The sequence below is a fragment of the Pollachius pollachius genome (assembly GCF_949987615.1).
Source record: "Pollachius pollachius genome assembly, chromosome: 14".
Taxonomy (NCBI): Eukaryota; Metazoa; Chordata; class Actinopteri; order Gadiformes; family Gadidae; genus Pollachius; species Pollachius pollachius.
In genome coordinates this window covers 13725123-13732622 of record NC_136947.1, presented here as the reverse complement: position 1 = coordinate 13732622, position 7500 = coordinate 13725123, and positions in this window count along the sequence as shown.

Here is a 7500-nt window from a genome sequence, read left to right as displayed (position 1 = left end):
AGCCATATACCTTAGCATTAGCATTTGACATATCTCTTAGGATTGGTTCTTTATAGCCTTAGCCACAGCCCTTAGCATTCAACATATTACTAAGCATTAACACTGTCTCTGTCTTAGCATTAGACAAATATCTTAGCATTTTTCCCTTAGCATTAGCATCAGCCCTTTTCCTAGCATGAGCCATATCCCTGAGCCTTAGCATCAGACCCAACCCTAAGCTTTAGCATTAGACGTATCCCTTAGTGTTACCATTATACTTATCCCTTAGTATTAGCATGCACAGCTGGCCCCTGTTGACTGGTGATTCACCTTGAGTTACCCAGACAGTCAAGCCCCGCCTTCTCCCACTGTTGTTTGGTCGAGTCAGCATGGGGTTGATGTGCCGCAACCAATCACGGGCAGCAGAATGAGGTCATTACCATCAAGCCATCGTCTAATCAATCCAGGGTGTGTGTGTTTGTCTGTGTTTGCATGTCTGTGTGTGTTCATGGGTGTCCTTGTCTATGTGTGTGTGTTAGTGTGTGTGCGTGCATCTGTGTGTGTGTGCGTGAGCGCCTTCATGTCTGGTGTATGTGTGTTTCTGTGCGCGTTTGTCTGTTGTGTGTGCACGTGTGTTTGTGTGTGCGGATGCGTGTGTGTGTGTATAAGTGTGTATAATTATGCATGATATGAATAATCTCGCTCCTGTCTCAGCGGGAGATTGTGTCTCTCTTCGCACACGCTAGCGCTCAGCGTATTAGCACAACGACGTCTGCTGCGCCCGTTTTCTGAATTGCATCTGGAAGCTGCCCATTACGATACAGCAGACGCTGTATTTTTAGATAACAGCGCGCTGGCCCTAATGGATCTGGAATGGGAGCAGGGCCCAGACAGCCGAGCAGTGGATCAGGGGCTGTTGGACGCCCGCATGGAGATGCACTGGCTCTGATTTCCCCCCTGGTTCTCAGCCTTACCTGTGGGAGTCCTGCAGCAAGACGTCTCACTGCAGACCTGCCCCTTGGTGACCTGTAGGTGTAGTTTCGGATCCGTAAGGGATGAGCAGTGATGAGTTAGAGGTAGGACCTTAATGAGCGGGGAAGAGGGGGGGGGGGGAGGGCGTCCTGCTCAAAGACGGTCTAAAAGTTGGGTAGCGGACGTGGTCTAAAAGTTGGGTAGCGGACGTGGGGGATCGAACCCGGTTCCCTCAGCTGGGTCTTCTTAATGACCAGTGTCTGTCAGAAACCAAAAACAGAAATAGAATGTTTTCTTCAATCTTACAATCTTAGCTGTTTCTATCTATACATTTTTTTGTCATGCGAAACATACAGTGTGTATCTGTGTGTTTTCCGTGTGTGTGTGTGTCTGGCAGGGGCGGGGGGATCTCTAAATCCTGAGTTTCATATAAACCCTTTGTCTTTTAAAACTACTATGTGCATGCAAGTCTATCTGTGTGTGTGTGTTTGTTTATTTGTGTAGAAATGTTAATGTGTTTTTATTTACAAGGTCCTCTGTGTGTATATTTAAGTATATTGCTTGTATTTCTATACCAGGGACCCTGCGTACGGCTGTACCAGACCTGGACCGGGAGTCCCAGGACCAGTTCCTGGTGGTCCTGCAGGCTAAAGACATGGGGGGACACCTGGGGGGTCTGTCCGGGACCGCCACCGTCACCATCAGGCTGACTGACGTCAACGACAACCCCCCGCGCTTCACACAGAGTGAGTGGCGTTCCCCGCCCCCTTTCGATGACCGCACCAGTGACCACGCCCACTTTCGTAACCGCACCCCAACACTGCGATAGGTTGTTTGTTTGTAAGAACGCACGTGGAGACAGTATTGGAAGGAGATATGTAAATATAGATGCCTGTAGATGCAGATCTGAAATACTTGTCCTCTGTAACACACTATCTCCAGTACATTTACGTCCATTCACAGACACACACACACACACACACACACACACACACACACACACACACACACACACACACACACACACACACACACACACAGCATCACCATAACCTTTCAGTATGAGTCATCAAACATGAAGGCAGCCAAAGTCAGTTCTGGCAGATGTGGCACCGTCACCACACACACACACACACACACACACACACACACACACACACACACACACACACACACACACACACACACACACACACACACACACACACACACACACACACACACACACACACACACACACACACAAGTGGGCACATCTGGCAGGCAAGCCCGGCTATCTTCCGCTTTTGACCACTGGGGAGTTGCCAAAGAGTGGATGTCATGGCAGGCCAGCCGCGGTCAGGCTTGAGAGGCTCGCTACTCTGGTCGCTCGCCCAGAAACCATGTGGTCGACGAGAACATCCTCCCTGCCAATTTGTGACATCACAAAATGTCGAACCCCCCCGCCGACTCCCGCGACGACTGCACACGTTGTCACATCCATGTACAGATGGTAGTTTTGTTCCGTTTGAAACCGTTCCCCCGCGTCTATATATAGATCTATCTGTTCCTTATCCATGTTCAAACAGACCCGTGCCGCTTTTATCCTCGGTGTCTTGTTCTGAGGATAGTGTCTTGTTACAGCGCCGTGCATTACGTAGCACCGGAACGATACCATACCAAAGGTATGGACCCGCCGTTCGCTTGATCCAACGCTACTCACCACGCTCAAGATCCAATTAGGATCCTCCAGGATGGAGCTTTATATTGACATTTCTGACGTAGCTCTCTGCCCGGCAACACACACACCCATCAACCGGGAAAGTTGTTTACCCCTGTGCTCAAAGCACAAGGCCAGCATGATTCAATGATTTTCATTGTTTGAAGACTTTACCAATCAAAGCAATGATGAAGAAGAAAAGGGTTTCCTCTCCACTCGTGTTCGAGGCCACGCGTTCCGGTGGCCAGACATCCGATAAACGCTCTGCAATCGGCCATACCAACAGCGGCATGCAGCCCTCGGAACGCACATTAAAACTAGGCACTTTTGTCAGCAGAATCCATCTTTTTCAATTAACCCCTCCCGTCCGTCCCTCATCATATTTCCTCCTGCTAACATCTGTGTTAAGGGCACAAAAGGAGTCTGTCGGCCATAAAGAAGATGTACGGTTACTCCCGCCTTGTCCTCCAACATTCATCTGGTGTTTTTTAATGGGTCTCGCGGTGCGGCATGCGCCCACCTATCAATAACCTTCGCTCCCCAGTGAGCACCGACAGCGTGATGTAGCCGCTACACGCGCCCCGCGTGTGTGTGTGTGGGACTTGTTAGCGTGCGGTAGCGTGTTAGGGTCGGTATAGCGGCGAAAGAGCGCGGCGGTTATTATTGTTGTTTATTGTCTGTGGCGGCAGCTGTGGTGAAGACACCATCCTCCCCCAATGGTCTGTGAAGTATGGATGTTGTTCCTGTCCGGCTTTCTAACCACCGTTATGTCTATATAGATAGTTATTTGGGAATTGTGTTCGGGTAAAACATTGATTAAAGTAGGGATTGGAATTCTTTGCTTCCGCAAGACAAAAATAAGTTTTTCAGATGAAGTCAAACATTTTTTGTGTAATGTAAAAAAACATCAAGGTGACCGTAGCGGAAAGAATATATTGACACAGTCCTACAGAGGGCGCTATGGTGTATCAGTTCTGTTGCAAGCGTTAAAAATAATAATGGCGGACATGTGGAACCCGAACCCAAATCGTTAAACCACATGAAAAGTGTGCTATCGTATCGTAATATTTACAGAATTGCAACATTTACGGAATCAGAATACATATCTATTGGTCCCTGCCAATTTCTATCTATCTATCTATCTATCTATCTATCTATCTATCTATCTATCTATCTATCTATCTATCTATCTATCTATCTATCTATCTATCTATCTATCTATCTATCTATCTATCTATCTATCTCTCTATCTCTTTATCTCTCTATCGCTCTATCTCTCTATCTATCACTGAAGCCCCATCATCGTGGTACTATCCAAACAGCTCTTATCCTGAGAGCCGTACCTCTATTGGACTCACTGTTGCCGTTGATCTGCCTCATGTAAAGTAGAGGGTGGCTCCACAGTCACACAATCATTCTGCTCCATTTTCTGGAATCACAGGAACACCGAGGTTTGCATTTGCAAATGATTTGTTATTCTCGTACCTTTCCTGAACGCTCATCTGAGAGACTGGTATTCTGTTGATTGTCACCTCCGTGGGGGGTGTGAGAACAGGTTGTGTGATTTGTGCTCAGAGTTCATTTTATAAATTAACCCTGTGTGTTAACAGAAAAACACTGTGGTTTCCTAATTAACTGCTTTGCTGTGTGTGTGTGTGTGTGTGTGTGTGTGTGTGTGTGTGTCACACACACACACACACACACACAGACAAACACATCTAAAGCAAACTCTCCAGATATTCTTCCCACCCACAACGTGATACAAGAGTCCGGGAAATTAGGGTTATTTTGGATGTTGTGTGTTTCTGTTTGTGTGTGTACTGTCTGGTGTGTGTTGTTTGTCATTTTTTTTCTGGGTTGTATGACTGCATAGGGGTGTGCCTAGTTTGTGTTTGTGCATGGTTTGTTGTGTGTGTGTCTTTGTTTGTATGTGTGTGTGCGTTCGGTGTACGTTCGGTGTGTTTTTCGCTAGCGAGGAGGCTGCTGGTGTGCATGTTTGTGTGTGTGTGTGTGTGGTGTGTGCATTGCTCTGAATGCTGTCATGGGACCGGTGCAGCCCGGAGGAGGGTCCGCTGTGTGTGAAAGTAGGCTAGCGCGTGGCTGTGTTCCACTCCCCCCCCCAAACTGTGGACGGGGGGAGCGAGTTCTGCTGGCAGGGCTGAGCGTCGTCCCCAGTGACGTCGCCAAGTGACCTCCTTGTTTGGGTGGCGGATAGGACTCAAGCTGACCGTGTTCCAGCGTGGGACACGACACCATGACCGCAGCACAGAGGAAGAGGGGAAATGACTCATTTTTGTGGTCCACTTGAAATTGTGATGGAAAAACAAATGGAATCTGATGGTGCTTGTGCAGCTTTTCCCCCATTCCTGAGTTCTTTGGCGGGTTTTTAAGTTTAGATTTTTGCAATCTAGTGGGATCCTTTCCTAAATCAATTTGTTTTATTCCAGACTGCAGTTGAGTGTGTTATTCTTGAGCGCAGAGTCCAGAGGTTCCTTCGATGTGAACGGTACAGATAAAGGGCTGTTATAACCAAACACCCTCTGTTAACGGGTGAGGGAGGGAGGGAGAGGGAGAGCAAAGGGGGGGGGGGGGGGGGGGGGGGAGTTTCGGCGAGGGTGTGTGTTCAATCCACCTCGATTAGACCGTTAATTATTGGAGCGGTGGCGGGGAATACAGGGGTTGGCTAAATGTCAGAGCGTAAACAAGGGTCTTGGGGTATCAAATTATCCCCCGAATTAACCCACCGCCTTGAGCACCACGGCGCCCCCCCCCCAAGCCACTGGGCGCCCGCAAATCACATCAACGCCGTTTTCTCTCCTGCTGATTTCCCATGGTGCTCCGGGGCGGGGGGATTCACACGGAGTGGATCTCGACGCCACTGCACAGTTGAACGCCGCTGCCATGAGACCACGCCAACCAACAGCTATCCAGGCTGGGATGCAATCCTCCGGCGTGTGCAAACTCCATGTAGTCATTTAAGTCAGACATGCCTCTCCCCATGTTTACAATGTGTGAATACATTATGGCGGGCGCTGTTTTTCCCGCTCACGGCTCCCCTCTCCCCTCTCCCAGGGATGCGTGGAAAAATGCAAATAGGGCGTCGGAGAGCGTGGCTAAAAATAAAATGTTGAGTCCTAATTTGATATAAACGACAACCTTGTCTAGCGCGCCGCCGTCTTACCTCGGATGGTAATTCACAGGAAATAAATGTTGTTTTCATTGTTTGGCTATATCGTATACTTTTAGAGTGCATGCCGACAAGTCGCATATCTAATATGTTAGAGGGCTCTCCACTCGTCCTCACGTTTGAAGAGGTTCCTCATGAAATGGTAAACAGTGCAAGTCCTTGAGAGTTGGGTAATTCCACACAAACAATATGCTGATGCTATATAGCTGCGGTTGGCTTGTTTGGCTGCATGTTTAGCTTCAGTGGCTGCGGTTTACAATAGAAAGCAGATTATTGGCTTTTGAAGGTTCAATGTACACACAGAGATGTACACAAACACACACACACACACCCTTAAGTAAGGTGTTTGACTGTGTATTCAGTCACACATGAATGAACACCAATCCATACATACAAAGTAATATTATCTTTCACACAGACATACAATGGTAAACAAAGCATGCAAATAGACAGAATTGCTGACATGTGTGCTGAAGTCGACGTACATACAGATCAGGTTTCCATATCCTACCTATGTGCCGGGGACCCACACACATGCACACACACACACATCCAATTTGTGGGGACCATGTGCAGTCCCCATAATGTAGTGTGTTTATGTGGCTGGATCCCAAACACACACACAAACACACATACAATCAAACACACACACACACAGGCATATTGAGACTCAAAATGGTACATAGACACACACACAAACAGACACACCTACACACGCACATACACACACTCGCCCACACACACCCAAAAGGCTGGTTCGTGAGGACCAAGTGCCACAGCGTAGTGTTATTATGTGTCTCTACAATTAGGGTGCTGGGTCCCACATAGACTGTGGTAAATGTGGCAAGCTGCTGCAGGGCGGAGGAAGAGACGGATGGCCTGACAGATGACTAGCTGGTACGGGGATGATATGATCAGTGTCCCCTTATACACCCAGGGAGATGAGACCGGGTGGGCGTGTGAGAGGTAACAAGAGACACAGACAGAGAGAGAGAGGAGAGAGAGAGAGAGAGAGAGGAGAGAGAGAGAGAGAGAGAGAGAGAGATAGAGAGAGAGAGAAGAGAGGAGAGAGAGAGAGAGAGAGAGAGAGGAGAGAGAGAGAGAGAGAGAGAAATAGTGTGAAAGAGTGTACAGAAGGACTTTGAGAGTGGGGAGTGTGAGTGAGAGCAGAGAAGAAAGAGGAAGAGATATGGGTGGAACAGTTGGGGGTCGGGAGGCATTGTAAATATTATTAATTAATTTCCCCAGAGTGTGGGTTTGTTGCGAGCGAGAGTTAGAGAGAGAAGAGAGACAGAGAGAGAGGAGCGTGCAGGGGCGTGAGAGCCAAGCTAGTGTATAAAAGCGAATGAGGGCGTGTGTATGCCACAGATGTGTCTGTTGAAATGTGTTAATTTGTGTGTGCGTTGGAATATCTGTGTGTGTCCCTCCGTTTTTGTTCCTCTTTTTATGATCGCATGTATATGTATGAATTCATTCGCCAATGTGTGTTTCTGAGTCTGCCATACTGCATCGACCCCCATGTGTGTATGTACCCTATAACTCTGCATGCATTAATGTGGGTTTATTTGCATTGCAGCGGACGGGCATACTAGTTTGTGTGTGTGGTGTGTGTGTGTGTGTTCGTGTTTGCTGTGTGTGTGTGTGTGTGTGTGTGTGTGTGTGT